The 19,389-nt window shown below is 38.2% G+C and overlaps 1 protein-coding gene across 2 annotated transcripts in view; it reads left to right on the top strand.

Annotated features, from left to right (window-relative positions):
• The first annotated feature begins 9,897 nt into the window (after positions 1 to 9,897).
• The window catches only part of rnf24 (ring finger protein 24), a 30,394-nt gene continuing 20,902 nt past the window's right edge, over positions 9,898 to 19,389 (top strand). The window contains exon 1 of one of the 2 annotated variants that reach the window (XM_044189131.1): positions 9,898 to 10,330. The gene's annotated coding sequence lies outside the window, so the exon portion shown is untranslated. Of the gene's footprint in view, positions 10,502 to 19,389 lie in introns of both variants that reach the window. The other variant, XM_044189130.1, reaches the window with a different exon arrangement.

A 19,389-nucleotide genomic window follows, 5' to 3' on the forward strand; every position in this document is an offset into this window, starting at 1 on the left:
TATTATAATTATATAATTATAATTATGTTTTTGTAATCTACAATTAATAGAAAATCTATTTTGAATGTTATTAATCAACAACTAAAGAAAAAATAATTGGGGTTTCTATTTGTTTTTACATGGAGACAAATGTATAAATTATCCACATGAAATCTGCGTTGATGCTTCCCACTCCATGCAACAAAGGTCCCTTAGACCCCTAAATCACCAGGCTGCCCAATTGCTCCGCTCTCTCTAATGAAACTGGACACCCAGTAAACGAGGTATCTAACTACATTTGAACCTCTTATTCATAGCTTTGTCAAATCCAAGGAAGCTGGTACTGTTTCCAAAGATCTCAAAAAGATACAATTATGCCATAAATCTCTACTACTACTATATAATGATGTTTTTAAATGCTTTTAACTTATCAAGTGCTATCATAACAGGACAAATATGTTAAGGATGAGTGAATATGAATAAACGGAGAAGAAATTTCTCAAGTGATTTTTATCCGTTTTCTATGTGGTTGATGAAAAACAGAACTTAAAAGAAAACGTATTGATGTGTTGATGACAAAATTGTGAAGTCATTGGGTATCTGCAGCAGTAAACCTGCACAGCTCAATGTGACCTTGTTTAACTCGTTTGATTTTCTTTGGGCCAAAGATACCAAACCAAATCAAGGGCCAAGTTCAACTTGTCTTTATAGTGTTTTAGGCTTTTTAGGGGAGTTCCACTGTAAAAAAAAAAAAATCAATGGCTTTCTGACCTGTTACATTTTCACACTTGTTTTCATGCTATTTTTTGTTTTCACAACTAAATCCAATCAATACCACATTGTCATTACTCAAACATGCTCATTTCAGTCAATGTTAAATCTGTTATCTGTTTGTCTGGATGTTTGTTTAATTCAGCATATTCAATTCCTTGGTCCATTTCCACTTCTCTATCTGAATCAGCGGCCTGCAATCCTTCTTGTACATTTTTTTAAACTGATGCCGTCTGGTTTGATGGAGGAACCAAACTTGTAAACAGGACAAAGAAAAATGCTGAATAAAGAGGAGACACTTCAAGTCCAACCCTTCTGTTTTTTTATTCCAGTCAGCAAAATGATATTTTTAGCTTATACAGAAAGGAGCATCATGTTTGTTGCTTCTAACTTTTATGGCATTGCCTTAAGCTTTCTGCAATTCCACTTCCACAAATAAACTTCCACAAGTTTTTAATAGGATTCAAACAAATAAACAAAGAGCTCCTAAACACCTTAAAACTGCTACTGGCTGGGATTTTTGGTTTGTCAGCTTGCCTGGCTCTGCCCAAAGGTAACAAAATCCTCCTTCCAACACCTCTAAAGCTTACTAATTAACACATTATATCCCCTTTTGTTTAATTCATACAAAAATGACATGTTGTGGTTTTACGGAGAACAGGTTATGTACCAGACTATTTCTTGGCTGGGTGCAGTGACTTCCTGGAGTCTCCTCTGGTTGCAATGGCAACATCATGGTAATGGCAAGACTCCAGGAAGGAGTCTTAATTAAACACAAAGGGAGTAAGGTTGTCATCCATTTGCAGTAAAAAATCATGTAGATTATGTTCATAATCAAGATATCAAAAATAGTAATGTAAGAAATTAAACTTCTCCTTGGCTTCATAGACTGAAATTTAACTATACACTGTATTCTCTTCTATCTCTGATGTTTCCTCTGATTTAAGTCTGCCTTAGGTCCATGTGGCCACAAACTCCCCCATACTTTTCATTTCAATCTCAGAGTTCAGACTTCAAATAGATTCAGCAAAGGAAAAAGAGGCAGTAAGATGAATGTTGATTTTTAGGCAGTAGGAAGCAGACAAAGATAGACATGAAGAGGGAGGGGCAGGATAATAAATATAGCTTCCTGCCTTATCTTTGGCCTGAAGAACAAAAAAATGACGTATGATAATTACATTATTGTGCAGGCCCTTTGCTGTGTCTCATCCGGTGGTCCTGCAGTCGGGACACGAATGGGAGGTGAGAGATAACCCTCTGACCTGACCTGTGCACATGTGGAGGTTATTTTAGAAGTCCAGGAAAGGGATGAGAGACCAGTCAGACAAGGTGCAGACAACATCTCTGGACTTAGTAACACTACTAGACAAAAGGTTTGGAAAAGCAGGATGTTACGGAGCAGAGGCCAGTTAAATGTACTGATGATCTCATTTTAAGCCGCATTCATTAATTTTTTTTGGCCTCTTGGGGGCAGCGGAACAAGCTGTAAACACAACACTGATATATTATCACCTTATAAAGTTAATATGGCCAACATGTTAGCAGTTGCTTATTTACTCATCCACCAGATACAATTATTCAGATTTATTTGGAGTCGTGTTTCTTTACACCTGATGAATATAAGTCCAATATTTATTCATTTATATAATTTTTATGATCTATTTTAGCTCTGTTTCGGTCTCCACCAACTCCTGAGAAAAAATATCTGGCTCTTTAGCTGCGAAATGCTCCACTATGTTCACCAGCTAGTCGCTAATTGTGTCTGTCTGCTGTTTGCAGCTGGGCAGGTAGTGTACAGTGGGTTTACTAGAGCTTTTTTGCTGAAAACAGCTGCGACCAAAAGCGATGCTGATGAGAGCGAACCAAAACAGTGAAGTAAAACCAAAACAATAGATGCTTAGAGCTGATGGGAACTGCAGAGTTGAGTGATAATTCTCTGTGGGTTCATCACTACGAGTGACCAGTTTTATTACACACAGTCATCTGATCCATTGTTAATATGAAAATATTGATTTAAGCTTTAAAAAGGTCCAGTATGTAACATTTAGGAGGAGCTATTGGCAGAAATGGAATATAATATTTATAAGTATGTTTTCATTAGTGTATAATCACCTGAAAATAAGAAACGTGTTTTCATCACCTTAGAACAAGCCGTTTTTATCTACAGAGGGAGCAGGTCCCCCTCCACGGAGGCCGCCATGTTGCACCGCCATGTTTCTACAGTAGCCCAGAATGGACAAACCAAACACTGGCTCTAGATAGGGCCATTCGTGGGTTTTAGCGAGTTTTGTGGCCACCGTAGTTTCTCCTGCATGCTTGGAAGGGGTGTCGTAAGGCGAGGTGCTATATGGAGGTATGTGGACCCAAAAGCAGATGACAAGGAAGCAGTCTCAGGGTGAAGTAGCCGGATGACTACCGAGTTTATTGTGGGGTGGAATGCAGGCATGTACAGGCAGAGGTGAAAGCAGGGGAGTGAGTCCAAGGTGGAAAACACAGTTCACAAAGGAGCAGCCAAAATCCAAAACCACAAATCCAAAATCCAAACAAAGGCCACAGGAGAACAAAGAATCCAATACAAACTTACAGTCAAGGCTTGGCAGTAACAACACATGTGTACAACGATGATCCGACACAGAACAAAGAAAAGACCAAGACTAAATACCCTAGGGGAGGTGAGATAACAAGACACAGGTGCCAACAATCAAGAGAGAACCAACAATCAAAACTGGAGGGAAAACACAGACAGGAAGTAAAAACACAAGACACACAAGGGAAAAAGAATACTACAAAATAAACCAGGAAGTGACAACACCAAACTACCACAAGGGGAGGGTGATGCGAGCGGTATTCAAATGGTTACAAACTGCAGTTTCACCGCTAGATACCACAAAATCCTACACATTGGACCTTTAAGTCTGAAGTGGGACCTGTTGAAAACTAATATTGTTTTAGAAGATTACAAATGATAAATGTTTCTAGAGGAATCCCATTGAGCAGAATTATTATTACAAACTGTCAAATTATAATATCATGCCACAATGCAAAGAAGAGACCAGTGCTGCTGCTAAAATAAATTTGCAGTTGTTTTGCAAAGAATTATCCCTTTTGCAAACTAATTGTGCATTGCTTGCAGCAACACTCCTCCATGCTTTGCTTCATGTGAGCTCAGCAAACACGCACTTGTTTCTGTCTCACCTGTGTTTGTCACTGGATACGTCGCCTTGTCACAGGCGACTCTGCTTTGTGTGTCTCAGTGGAGGAGTTATGTGGTCGTGGACCTCTACTGTTATAAAACATACACTGCAGCCGCACAACCTTGCTGATCCTAAATATCACATAGTAGTAGAGCATGTTCCTTAAATTTCCAATCCAAGCTGCCAGGTTTGTAAACATTGAACAAACTCTTGTCTGACTGTAGCTGATCTGTAACTACAGCTGCAGTTGATTTGTAGTGAAAAGAATGGTGACTCTGTGTTAAAGTTAGTTAATAAATACAACAGTGTTGTTAAAATGATGAGAAACATTGACATGATGCATCTATAAAAGCTCATATAAAATAAGAAAAGACAGCCAACGTAGTTGAGGATTATTAGCATGTATTGTGTGTAGCTTTATGTCACTGTAATACATCTGGAAAAGCTCAATAAACTCACTGTTCGGATTCTACCGTAGTTATTCACTGCCTTCTGCTCAGTTAGCTTCAGGTTAACTTAGAATGTCAGAAGTGGCTGTTGGCTCAACAGGATTTATTTTATTTGTTGTCACTAGATAGCTGAAAGTCAATCAGGTGAGGTACAGTATCACATCAATGAGCCCCTGATGGTAAAGCAGGAATGAAACAGCTGATAACCGATCAGCTGATGTAAACATGACTGCAGTGCTCTGCCTGAACTAAAGTACTGCTCTGTTATCACAACACAGGCAATTCAGTGATAAACAATGTATGGCAGGAAAATAAACCACAATTCATTACCAGATCTGTTGAGGAAAGTAGAGGAAAATATAACCTGAAAAGGAAATAATATTTTATAGAAATCAAACCTATACTTTATTTACTTGTTGCATACCCAGTAACACGAACATATCATTTTAGTGTCAAACGACCTTAAACTTCCAGAGGGCTTAGATACCAAAAATCAGATCATTTCAGAGTTCAAACTTCTTGGAAATCAAGGGTATTGCTAACTGCAAGAGACTGTATCACCATAGATTATCACCATATATTACAATATGGTTATCCTTTCTATGCTTGATTAGCGTGGCACAAGAGCTGCAAAATACAAACATCAGTTTATAATCTGCATATTCTGTACATTTTGTACACAGTAGGTCCAATATTTGAAAGTTGTATCCTATATAGCCTTTTACGAAGAATGTCATAAAAATTACATGCCGTGATATTAATTACTCGTGTGATTTATTTTCCTGTTGTGTAAAGCACTTGTTTTTGTTTACACGACTATATGTGAAATAAATTGACATGTTAAAGTGCTGTTTCAGTGCAGTTAGGAGCGCAGAAATAAGTAACCCAAACTGTAATATAAAGTAGTGACAAATGGAACATTTTACTCTTGATAATTCAAACACCTTTAGAGATGGTGCAGACTTGATATCTTCTGGAAGTTTGTTTCAGATATCTTATCATATTCCTCTGTCAGCAAACAAGTCCCAGGACCTGACAGGTGTTAGGTGTGGTGGGCTCAGCACACAAAAGAAGACCAGACACCTAAAACATTTGGTGCTTTTATAGACAAGTAATGACATCTCAACGTTTTCTCACTCAGCAGGCCAGTGAATTGGAGTAATATGCTCTGCTTTCTTTGTGCCAGAAATAACTCTAGCAGCAGTGTTCTGACTGAGCTATACTGCTTGGATGCTATTTATAACAGTCCTGGACACAAATACACTAGTCCAGTGTCTGTAACATAATCATGACATCTGTAATACAGTAAAGGCTCTGGAGTAGATCTCATTTTCAGGAGACTCCACAGTAGCCTAAAAAAACCCACCACTCTGCCCTCTACATGCCACCCCAACTCCTCAGTCAAAGCAGGACAGAAGAACCAGGGTGCAGACTGTGTGCATTTGAAACACAGTCTAATACAGTGCATCTTAGCCCACAAGGCACGATCCACACAAATCACCCTCTACTTTCATTCAATTCAAAAAACTAAAATTCTTCAAATAAATAACAAACATATAAACAGTAAAACAAAACACATGAAACTGATTTAGTGAAGACAACAATATAAGGGATACCTCAGAAAACAAAAATATAAAAATAACTTTTTATGACTTTTTCTGACTTTGAGTGACATATGGTGGGAAATATACCTCGTAAACATAACGTTTTAAAATCACACAGAAAACCTCCCACCACACATCTGAGAGAAAGACACCTAAATAGGCCTTATGTAGCATTTCTGCCTATTAATCTTCAGGTCTTACCTGTTTCACATCAATTGACTATATTGTATGTGTTTTATACTGCGCCTTCACATTGTGCAAATGATCTAAATATGTAATGCACTATGATCGCCACTAGAGGGTAGCAAATAGCTATTAGAGCAATGATGGGTCTTTGTTCAAATGCACAAGTCAAACGTTACATATTGTCACTTCATGTCTGTCTCCTGCACTGGAACAATGCACACATAATGTTGACATACAGCACAGTAGGTCTGTGAAATATTCCTAACTTCTGGAAATGAAACAAAGGGAACAATTTTTAGGTTCGACTGCTTGTTGTTACTTTCAAGCCAACAGCTGCTTGCAGCAGTTTACACAAACATACAGCCTACTTAAAACACCTGAAAAACAAGAGGATGTCATATACTGTAAATATATATGGTGGTGGTAAGAAGCTGCAAACTAACCAGCAACACAATATGTCATGGTTTCTGTAATGATTTATATTAGATAGATGGCGTATAATCTGCTCTATTGATTTGTATTACAGTAACTGCACTATGCCTATTTGATTGTGTTATAGTGCTGTTAAAGTGCGTGCTTCTGAAGAATATGCTGAACACAATCCTGCTGAGTGAGATTGAGTGCAATTGTATCACAGTCTCCAATCCCGAGTCATCCTCTGTATACAAGCTGTCATTTTACAAACAGCATCAACTGGACAAGTCATAGTGAAAAGTTGTTCAGAAAACATTTACTTTCCATAATGTCTAAAACTTGAAAATTGTTTCACTATTCCTTAATCTCTGGTGTTTTACACATTTCAAGTAATTTTACAAGTCATTAAACCTGACCCACCCCTAATCATCTCCATGACTAGATACACATTAGTTTGGGTTAACTGTAATTCTGGCAGAGTCGTGGGTAACAGTATTTTTTCTAAAATCCTGGACACAACATGTGACTCTATAGCCAGCCTAATAGGTCTGGCAGCAGTCATAGAGTCATACTACTCTCTATTTGAAACACGTGATAGCATATATTTTTGAATGTGAAAAACAAGACTTTTCTTATGGACTGTATACAATATGTTTGATCCCACTGAAGGGAAACTATTGTAAGCTACCATTACTTGTTCTGATTAATCATTTTAGGGGTGGGAAGTAATAGAAAATGTCATTGAAAACATAGTGTCATCTTGTGACCATTACTTTTTGTAACTGAATTAAATTACAGTTTTTGTCTGAGAAAGAACAGTTATTACTTTGACCCATGGCAGAGTAAAAAAGTACGTAATCATGTTTCCATGACTCTCATTTTGTGGTGCTGGAAGCACAACAGCCTATTCTAGGCTGTATGAACAAGACGAAGTGGTAAATCACACAACACAGTAGTGTATTTGAAGAAGTGGACATAATGGCCATCAACAGACTGAAGGAAGTGTAACTTGGTGATAATAATTCTCCTCTCTCCAATTCTTCTGAAATAATCCCTCCATTCAGTCCGTACCAAGCAGCAGCCTCCTCCTGCCATCCCATGGAAGGGAAGGAGGCCCAGTGCCAGTCTTGTACCTAGTCTGCAATCCTTCAATGGGCCTTTGTGGATGCTGCCATCCTTCCTCCCGGACAACCCCCCGGCAGCCCATTCAGGAGTGTCACATGGCACTCCCACTCTGCGCCCATCTCACAATGCAGCCCTGTCATTTGCACCTCATTGACATGCGCTCATAGTGATGTGCATCGGGGAATGGTCGTGGTCCTCCACTAGTTTCAAAGGAAATGAAGTGCCGGGCTGGGTGGCCAAAGTGTGGCTTCCTGGATACGGTGTTCATATTTCTTAGGAGGAAGTACTGAAACTTGTGAGTGTGTGTTGGGAGTTGGCAGGGAGTTTTAGCAAATGTGTCACACCAACCTCCCACATTTGTGGTAATGTGTGGAAACCCAAGCCTTTCAAGTGTTAGATACAGTAAGGGCGTAAAGGACAAGAGAAATTGATCAGGAATGTAGTATAGAAATTCTAGCCTGGTTCCAAACTTCCGTATCACCACCCACATCTAATTTAGTCTGATTATCAGGTTTTAGAAATTCATGATTTTAATGAGATGTGTGAGACACAAAGATTTCACATGAATGGCCACACCAGATAACAAGGGTTCCTCCAACATAACACCTATATTATATAATTCAGAGCAAGTATAGGTCTCTCGTGTTAAAAGTTTTAAGAATTATTGATAAAATGTGTCTGTTAAACCTACCAGAGCACAATTTCACTGGAATTCTGCTTCCAGAGAGTGATGTGTCGGTCGAGACAAGTGCTGCTCTCTGTTGAAAAATCAGAGGTGAGCTTGGAGCTCTTAGCTACCTGCTTGTTAGTGGTAATCTTGTTACCTGTGAGCTGATAAATGATACTGCACATGAGAGTCTACATAGGCCAGCCAACTTAGATTATTCCACAGTCTTTATGTTTAGGTACTCAATCTAATTTGAACTTAATGTACAAATCTAATATAGTAACATATTTGGTATTTTTCATACCAAAATACCACGAAAAGGGGCAAAATGTTGCCTGATATAGGCCTCTTTGCATTGTAGTACACCTCAGAGATGGGAGTATTGAGAGCTGATAATAGCTGACTGTGGTCTACTTCGCAAGACTTATTATGGACAGATGATATTTAGTCAGTCAGTCACCTGACCTTGAAGGTATTGGGACAAGATCAATATATATACAGTATGTCCCTCATTTAGGAGAATGGCCTTGTAAGTTGAATGTCCAACTTCAAACTGTCTGCCTTGGTCCCTTAGTGAGGAAATCACAAATTATCACAAAGTCATTTGATGGAGTCTGAATTTCCTACCAAAAAATCTCTAAAACTCATTTCAGATTATTTTACATTTGGGGATACGAATATTGTTTATCTTTGTAATATAAGCTTATTTTGTTCCATCCCCACATATAACATGTTTCAGAACAAATTAACACTGCCTTTACTGTACAGTAATGAACAAAATCACATGATAAAAATGCCCCTAAAAATAGCTCTGAAGTCCAAAAACATTTAATGAGGCAATTTTGTGTTATTACCGCCATGTGTGGCTCTCTTTCTCAGCTGTATCCACCCCTTACTGAAAGAGGCAAGAATCACCATTATGATAATCGTCATTGAGAAAGACCAACAGAATACAGTTCACTACAGCAGGCAGACATGAATAAATACTGCTTGCTGCTATTGCAACAACTACCCTTAAAAATAATGGTTCGATTTAGAACCAGTGGCAGGTCCTTATGGTGAAGAAATTAACCTATATCCTTTTTGTGTTTGGTGCTTAAAAGAACACGTATTAGTAAGTGTTTTAAAGTCAGATGGATTTTCATTATCATCACAACCCTCTTTAGTACCACTTTCACTTTCTAGTAATGCACCCTTTAAAGGGTTCATGTGTTGTAACTTATGATGATAATAATAATAATAATAATAATAATAATAATAATAATAATAATAATTTCTCACTCTCTAATAAGTCATAGAGCCTGCTGTTAACTCATAACAAAGGGTCACACCTGGTTTGAGATGCTACTGCAATTTTGTTGTCGGAGACTAATAAACAGGAGGTAAACGGTTCCCTGCGAGTTTATCCCATTGCATCCCCATTAAAGAACCAGTATTGGTTCTAACTGGAACCATTATTTTTAAGGAACACTTGCAATCAGCTACGTGACCATGTGCAGCATCCCCTCCCTCTCTCTCCCATGCCAGCATCACTCCCTTCGTACACGCTGTCCTCAAAACCTCCAGCGGCATTACCCGCATCGGTCTGTGTATGCTGAGCCGACAGGGAGGAGGTGGGATCTAGCTACTGGTGGTAGTGGGCTTGCAAACGTTTACGTGCGAATCGTGCAGATTTCCATCCACGAATCCCATTGCCAAAGACGTTTTTTTGGGGGGGAAATCACGACGAGAAAGCCCCTCGCGGGATACCCCTCACTGCTAACGACATACATTCATCCACCACTGTTAGCTACCTTCTTTATTTATCGCCGGGTTTTTTTTTTTTGCCCTCTGTTCCCCATTCAGACCCAGCGAGGAATCCCGTTAACCACAACCGCCACCGTCGTCAACATCACAGGCGGGGGCTGTGTGATGAGGAGGTCGCCCTGCAGCAGAGGACAGGTTCGGTTATTTTAAGATAAGGCGGTTTTTATTGCCAGGACAGTCTTCGCTTTCCGTCTGAGTCGATTTGTCGCCTTTTAAAGCCTTCTAGCACCCCGAGTGTGTGTGAAGAAATACATAACCGAAGATTTGTAACATAGCTAGATACTTCTGGGGCTGAGGGAATCGCTGGTGAGTGGATGCTCTTCTATTTTAACCCCTTATCGTTAGCTGCTAGCCGTTAACTGTTAGGTTGAATGTGTTGAATTTGGCAACAAGCATTGATGCGGTCATATTTCGAGTTCAATACCAGTCAAAGCGTAAGGTCTTTTAACTAGTTTAGCCTGTGATTATCATTATATAATGTCATACGGACTTTACAGATGAATGTGCGAGTGTTTCTGAATTGATTTAACGCTATTTAACATTGTCATTTTTAATTAATTTGGACTGTAAACTGTCCTGGGATAACGTTAAGTAACGCTATGCCATTCGTAGCTAAGGTTAGCCGTTAACTCTTAACGCTGCTAGCTAGCGAGCCTACGCCCAGTTATCTCCCGTCCTATGATAAGCAACAACCATACCACGAATTGATTAGCTAACCTTAGCTACAACATAAAGATGCCAGCTTGGCTTGATGTGGCTAACGTTATGTCAAACCATTAAAGTACAGCTCTCAGTGCACAATGAGTGGCCAAAAGTCAGCTGGCTCAATGATAATTGCACATTTATCGCTATTATAATCATGCCAGTGCTTTACAATGACGTGCACTGATACAGCAGCCACCATGGGTTAAACCTGAACTCACTACACTTCACTATTAGTCAGTGATGATCCTTGTGAAAACGCATGGTACGGAAACAGTAGGGCTTTCTCTGTGTTTTCGTCAACACTGACAGCATTGTGTAGGCTGTTACATGCCTGAGCTAAAACCATAGACTGTATAAAACACGATAAACACGCTAATCCTGAGTGGGTATGGATGGCAGCAGTGCAAGTATGAAACTGTTTAGGTTGTATGTGTATGACCTCATTCACTTTATGTAAAGAAAAAGTAGTAGAAAATGAATGCTTATTGTCTTTAATCTGGTACAATGCTACATAAGATACAGCAGTGTACAGCCATTGCTTACTGTGGAAGCAGCTGTCAAGTAACCAGAGACAATGTACAATGTCCTTCCCAAAATCAGTCATATTAATAGCATCTCTAGACAGAATATATTAAATCACAATGTTGAACAACATACTTTTTAGCCTTCTTCTGCCATTCAATGGTCTAAGGATCGAGGGTGTCATAGTTTGGACAGATTGTAATGCCCTCTGAGGCAAATCTATGATTTGTGATTTTGTTGAAAGGAGGTTTTGTTGACTGGTTTGAGTCTTGCGTATGTATGTGGTGGATAGTTGCCTGCACCAAAAGTTCAAATTTGTTAAACTTTATGTGCACTGACCTCTGAGAATGATTCCATTAACTACCCTGTACATCATGTTTCTGTGTAGTGACTTCTTACTGTGGAAGCTGTCAAATAATCAGACATATTTTACTATGTCCAAAAAACTCTGATATCTTTCTAGCATCTATGGAGAGAATATTAGAGGTCATAGTATTCAACTATTTATTTTTCAGCCTTCCTCCCCATTGTATTGAATTCAGGTTATTTGACTAGCTACAACTCTGCACCATGTAGCTGATGGTCAATGGACTGCACCAAAAGTTAAAATTTGATAAACCTTCTGTCTACTGACCTCTTGGGTGATACCACTGATGCCCCTATACACATGACCATACCTCCTGTCCAAAAGAGGAGGAGGAAAAATGGATACATAATTTCCTGAGCTCTATAAGCAAATAAAAGCAAGCAAACAAACTTTATTTTTGTAGCACTTTCCAAAAGAAAAAGTTCCAATATACGACTGTCTTAAAAGCACACAATGACAAAAACTTTCCGTGTCTGAATGCCATCCTTTAATGTGACAACCAAGTCCCGAACACCCTTATACAAAGCCTTCTAGTCAATGGCAGTGTAAGGAATGTAATTTCATACTGTCTATGTGATAATACCAGTTGTGTAATTTTCTAGTCAAGAAGAAATGAGCATTACTGAACATTCATAAAGTGTAGAGAACTTACTTGAGAGCACAGCTCCCTAATATGTAAATCAAAGCAGAAAGAATTTGCATCTAATTGCTGACAGGATAGTCTACCTTACCCAATACTGCTAAAACTGTTAAAATTTGACTCTTAATCTGGCTTGCTGATTTTGAAACCTTATATAGCCTCATGCACAGTGGCACAACAATACAAGTAGATTGCCCGGGGAAAAGGCTGAATGGTACTGTATATTGAACTCATATCGATATTCCAACATCAAAGAACACAGCAGGTCCATTGCAAATGTTGCAATATCTGTTTGTCAGTATGTGGGGAATAGTTTTGTTTGTGTTAAATGCCAGCAAAGAGTTGTGCATAAAGCCTGTATGTGCATTGAATGTTGATCAATAAGTGGCCTCCTTCCATGTTATCTTGAGGCAGAGCAGTTAGTGGCTAACGTTGATATTATGTACTTATTTGTTGTGTTACTCTTTAGTTTTATCCATTACTCATAATCATAATCATGGTTGCTCTTGGCCTCAAACACAAGGCACTTGGCCAACTCAAACACACATTTCTCAAATAGCTTGACTAAAGTAATGCATCTCTGAAGTTGAAAATAGGTTAACTGAGAAGGCATACAAAGTCTGTGTCCATTACAAAATAAACAATAGAATATTTTAGAGTTCACAGTTGTGAACTTGACACCTTTTGTGTATGTTCTGTTTTGTCTCTGTTAGACTGTTTGTTTATTTGCTGCAGGTCGGTAGCTGATAACCCCAAGAACTGATATGACTTGTATTGGGTTCAGGTTGTTGTCATGTTTCAACTTCACTTACCCTCACATGACCACAGATTTTATTTATAGTGTCTGTGATCCTGCACTTTGCAGACCATGGGTCCTGTTTCTCTGAAGTAGGTAGCTGTGGAAAGGCATTGCATAGGATTAGGCTTGTTACAATTTGAATATCATCTTGTTCAGTGATACTGTTTTGAAAGTTTTTTTTTTTCAAATGAAATAACTCACCACTCTTGATTTAAAGGGGTGTGTATGTGTGGCTACTAGATAAGCATAGACAGAAGTCAGCAAACAGTCCACAAAAATACATTAAACTGGGGTAGAAAAGAAAGTAAAACTAAAACAGTCAGATGGCGATAGTTAATGAAGTAACATGGAACACTAAAAGTGGAAAAAAAACATACAGGGAGACAAGAGTGCTATGAGACAGCTGTGTGTGTCAGTTCCTCTTGTTTGTGTCAGCTTGTGTTACTATCAGAGTCCACTGAAGACTGATAGGCTTTAAGGGGAAGGAGAGAGAGCAAAACAGCAAATATAGAAAAGGTCATAACAAACTTTTTCATTTTGGTCCCATAAGGATGATTTTAGTTTTTTCCCAGTCAAATCATACAAAGTTTGTTAAGAGGTTTGTTACTTTTCTGTTTGCCTCATTTATAGATAATTACCTTACAATCGAAATTTGATGCCTCTCTATTCATAAGTTTTGTATCTCTTAGTGAGCTGTTGGCAGTAACTTTTCTTATTGACGTTAACATCTCCAGGTCGGAGATTAATTACGTGCCACAAAAATACAGATGCTTGTCATCAATGAATAATATCAAAGATATAAAATGTTAAGTTAATTGATTCATCATACGAATCTATGTCTTGTAACAGCCTCACAAATGAAGAGTAGCTTCCTTTTCAAAGTTTCCAATCATTTTAAATGTAATGCTTTTTTGGCAGTTGGTCAGTGAGTAAGCAATTTTAAAAGTTAAGGATGAGGTAACTTGTGATGGACTTTTGTTAATATTTCTTCTGTATTTTATAGACTATATGAATTAATCAAAAAACTCACATTTCAATACATTAAGGGCTAATAAACCCTTTTATGAAGTAGCTACAGATTTTCTAGAGTGTAAGTTACTGGTCAGCTACTGGTAGTAGCTTAGCATAGATAGCCAGAAGTTGGTTTCCATATCTTGGTTTTGACTATATTTACCATGCAGGGTTAGGTCAGGGTTAGAGAGGACTTATACTGCGTTCCATGACTTTGTGACGCTTTGTAAATCTCAGCTTGATAACACGCGCCAGTGATGCTTGCAGTGATGTCAGATTGCATGTATGGAATGACCAGTCATTGATATGATAAACATAACACTTGACACTAATTACAGATGACCAAACAAACAGCATGACACTGAACATTTGTTGCACTAGAAAAGAAGCTTTTGAATGAATACATTTTGTGGAAAAATCATGATGACATGTACGATTTATTATATGCCTGCCAAGGTTTGATGCATGCTCGTTGTGAATATATGTATATAAGTGTTGGACAGTTAATGGAGTGGCATTAGATGTAAATCCAGTAGTTGGAATTCTATCAGCAGCTGACATTAGGTTGACCTTGTCAGCTCCACTCAAGTCCTGTGACTCCCACATCTCCATAACTGGAGTTATAGCTACAGCGACCTACTTACTGTAGAACTTGGCCCAACTTTGAAAAAACAAGCTTTTTGTAATGCATACTTCAATGCAAGTCCAGTATCATATGAATGTGAGCATTTCACTTACCACAGCTAGCACATTTTGAAAAGTCCCTCGCTCTGCCTCTGAGGCCCTGGTGCTTGTTGCTGCCCTTTGGCATATTAAGTTTCAGATGTGCAAATCTCATGGCCGGCCGTGGCTGCTAGTGGAAATTTCCACTTCTCATTTGGACAGCAGCATCTTGTGAATGTGATTTTGTGGGCTGATCAACTCCTGAACAGAGCTAAGGTTTTGGGGTTGTTTTTAAAGGAAATTTGATATTTAATAAGATGCACAAATTTAAAAGAAATGCATTAAAGTATTTTGGAGAGGGCATTTTGGAAAATAACAAAGTACAAAGATACATTTAATTAAACTATTTTGGTTAAGCATTTGGCTACTTTTTCCTTGGAAAAAAACAAATGGCAACATTACTCAGCAGCTGCCTGAGACTTATTTTTTCACTTGACAAATATATGAAATAACATGGGTCCAAAGGTCAGCATTTGTCCATGTGATGTGTCTGCTAATGGTTCAGGCACTATTGATTTATGAGTAGGGTAGAAAAGAGTAGGTGTTACTGTATGTTTGATTAAGCTCTACAGTCATCACATTGTATGATGAATTAGTTATGTAATGGCTGAGCAAGGAGAAAGGGTGGGTTCTTTGGTCAGATGTTTCAGAATGATCTTGGGTTGTCTGAAAACATCAAGTTTGTTACAATTTTGTAAAACCATCATATGCAAGGCTGACTGTTTGAATGGCCGCAGAATGATTTTGATTGGTTGGTTGAATTGTCTTCTAGTCTGGCTAAATTGTTACCAGCTAACCAGTAGTGGTGAAATAGTTAAAAAAAAACCTCATGTTTTGGTCCATGGGACCAAGTCTTTATAAAACTACAAATATATGGTTGTCTTATGTGGTTTTTAAAACATATCGCTTTCTCTATGCTCTACAAATACTTATGCTAACTACTCATCATTGTCCTAAATCAGATTTTGATCTAAATATTTTGATATCAATCTGTGAAACTGGTATCACATATCAAATTTAACAGTGACATAAATTTATTTTTTAATTGTTTGCGTACTTGTTTGACATGGTATAGGTCCAAATCAAACCATTTTGTTACCCAAATAAGTAATGACTAATTGGCCTAGTGGAAAAGGTCCTTCAAAAAGTGTTTGTTGTTGTAGTCTGGGTTAATAAATACTCATAAGAATTAGTTGGCAATAGTTAAACTATTATATTTACAGTGCAGGGTTAGGTCAGGGTTAGACAGGGACTATATTCCATGACTTTGCGACTCTTTGTAATTCTCAGCTTAATAACATGCGCCTTTGATGCTTGTTAGTTTGGTAATAGTTTCACTATTACCAGCCAACAGTGGGAAAGGTGTAATACTGAGGCCTTGTCTTTGCATCTCTTAGTTAGGGAGTGCTGTTATTCTCAGATTAAGCTAAGAGTTCCCAGACATAGGGAACAGCAGCTCATAAAATGGTTTTATTCTATGGAAGTTTCACTGGAAATGAAAAGCATACTGTCAAACAGAAACAGAATCTTGCTTGTATGTTAGACTGTTTCTCAATCTCAAAGTGAGTCACAAAATGAGCATGAGTGTATGCAAATATCTGAGGGATGAGAGATTTTCATGAGTATCGCGTGCCCTGCTGCACTGACTGAATCGTTTTTTCTTGCTGATTAGTGAATAGTTTTCTGGATAATTATTTATAGGCTTCTTGGTGATGCCTAAAAGATTCCCCTGTGTGCATTCACGTGAGTGTGGCTACCTTTCTTGTCCATATGTTTACATAGTGACATAGCAGCATATATTTTGGTTCATTATTCCCTGGTTATGTGTCAGTACAGAATTTATTTGGCTCGTTATAATTTTACTGTGTCTGTACTACCAAGTATGGAAAATATGGTTCTGTCCTAATACACCAATTACAATTCATGTAGGTCTAGTATCGTCAATAGTTATTAAGATATGTGTTGTGAAGAAAATCTTCACTTTGTTGCTATCGTCACTGTCCTAGCTGTCTGACTTGGAGATTACTATATTGTTAATTGTTAAACTCTAATAAAAAAAGCAGGACTGGTGTCGACTGGTGGTGAACATACACACACCCAAGCGGCGCCTTAATGCTGAAGAGCAGAAAAGTCTGTAGAGCTATATGATCTTTATGTTTTTATCTTTTTTTATAATTTGGGTGAACCATTAACTTTCTTAGGTTTCTCATGGGTTATTCACATCCCCCCTCTTTTCTCTTTTGCTCATTCTCAATCATTTATACCACACATTTTTCTCTTCCATCATACCACAAGAAACAGTGCACAATAAATGTGAAGAGTGATATGCTCACTCACACTCATTTACTATGACTGTCATGTGCTGTGCATGGTCTTGTTGCTGGTTATGAAGTAGAGTGAGGCCATGTGAAATTGTCTGAGTGAGAGAGGCAGATGGTAGCAGTAATGGTGGGGTGGGGAGAGCAGATGTAAATCACATCTGCCCTTTCCAACCAGAAGACAGTGTTTGTTGTCATCACATTCACTCTGAATGCTGTCTGTCGTAGGATTATCCACTATGTGAGATGGGTTCACAATAAAAGTGAATTTGTAACTGGTATACATCTCTATTTCAATTGTTGTGCAGTAGAGATAATTCTGTCAGTGCTGCCTCACTGTACATTCATATTTCTTGCACAGCAAGTGAAGCATGTAAGTTTGGCTTTTGTCCTGAGTGGGCCCTTCAGTTTCAAAGAGGGAGAAGGGCAACAAGGTATTTTTAGATGCACAGGAAGCTATTTAGTAGCAGGAAGCATCAAGGAGGGAATTTAGGACTAAGTGCTAAGCCTAGACTATTATTAGTTTTTAATCTCATGACTGACATTTGCATTTTTGTTTTAAATTTGACTGTACTATTTGTTAAAATTCATGGAAAATACAGATGGGTGACAAATTAAATTGAAGCCCATATTAATTTGTCTTAGTAAGCTGTAGGGCCACTACTGGCTGTCAGAGGAACTTCAATGGACCTTGACTAATGCCATTCTTACAAAAAGGTCTTCCCTCATTTGGTGTTTTGATGATGGTGGTGGAGAGCACTGTCTAACACATCGGTCCAAAAAATTCATACTCATTAAACCATTCAGTCTTCCTTATGGAAGCATTTGCACTTATTATGTTTGTCCACTTACCTCATTCAGGTTCATTCTTTAAATGTGTCACCTGTTTGTATGTATACTTAAGTGTGTCTATAATGATTTCTGATTGTTTCGCTGCAGTAATGAGAAAAGAGTTATACTGTATTGCTGAATGTCTGGGTGCATTCTAAGTTCTCATTGGTGAATTTTAGTTATCCTTTTGCAGTGGAAGTTTACTTCATGTTGGCTAATTTTGTAACATTCCCCTGTGTTTGACGATGTGACACCCCAAAAGCATTTTTGTGGTATGTGGGTTGTTTATTGCAAAGGGGTTGGATTTCTAGATCGCTTGATGAACCCAAGATCCTCTAAGTCAGCGAATCTTGATACTGTAGGGGTGTTGCACAGAGCGACAGGGACAGCCTAAAAGCAGAAGACTTACTTGAAGCAGGACCTTTCAGTTCTGTCATTCATTGATGGAAAGGATTGCTTTGATTTAGCCTAATAATCACCATTTAATTTCACGTCATTCATACAGCCTCATGTTCATTTGGTTGTTTTTTTTCCCCAACCAATCAGTAGCATATAGCAGTGACATATCTGCCACTGTCTAAGAATTATGCAGATTTTAGAGTTGTTTTTTTTCTTCATGTTGACTGTAAACAACCTGCAAAGCTGTGTTGATCACATTCACACTTTTCGCTATTTTTGTGGCTATTTTTTAGGGCTGCCCCCTCAACATAAATGATTTGAATCATCTGTCGAGATGCCCCCAAAGAGTGAATGATATATGTATCATAATCGTAGGTGAGATGTAATGAAGAAAAAACATCAACAGAGTATTTATAGAAATGAAAAATATCTGTAGATAAGAACAAGCATGAACCACAAGCACATGACAAATTAAAATACCAAAGTAGCTTGGTAGCCAGCTAGCTATTCCCATTTTTAATCCCACCTACAAAAAACTGATTGTCAATGGTTTCTCCAATCAGGGAAAACAACCATCAATAAGCACAACGCCAGACCTATTTGAATCACTGAACACATTGAAAATGTAAGCTGAAGTCTGGAACCAGGCTACCATTGTCTAGCTTTTGAAATTTAAACTGTATCCATGAAAAATGATTGTCAGTATTGGTGTGTGCATTCTTTCGTTGCAAGAAGGATTGCAGCAGAAATGGCTTTGCAAGATTACAAAATATGTCTGGTGTTACTGAAAAGGACAAGATAACTGAGCCTTTCTTCACATTCCTTGATGTTGCCTTCACTATCAATAATGTCTACCACCATCGGAAGCATGCCGGAGAA

The sequence above is a fragment of the Siniperca chuatsi genome, linkage group LG3 (genome assembly GCF_020085105.1).
Source record: "Siniperca chuatsi isolate FFG_IHB_CAS linkage group LG3, ASM2008510v1, whole genome shotgun sequence".
NCBI lineage: Eukaryota > Metazoa > Chordata > Actinopteri > Centrarchiformes > Sinipercidae > Siniperca > Siniperca chuatsi.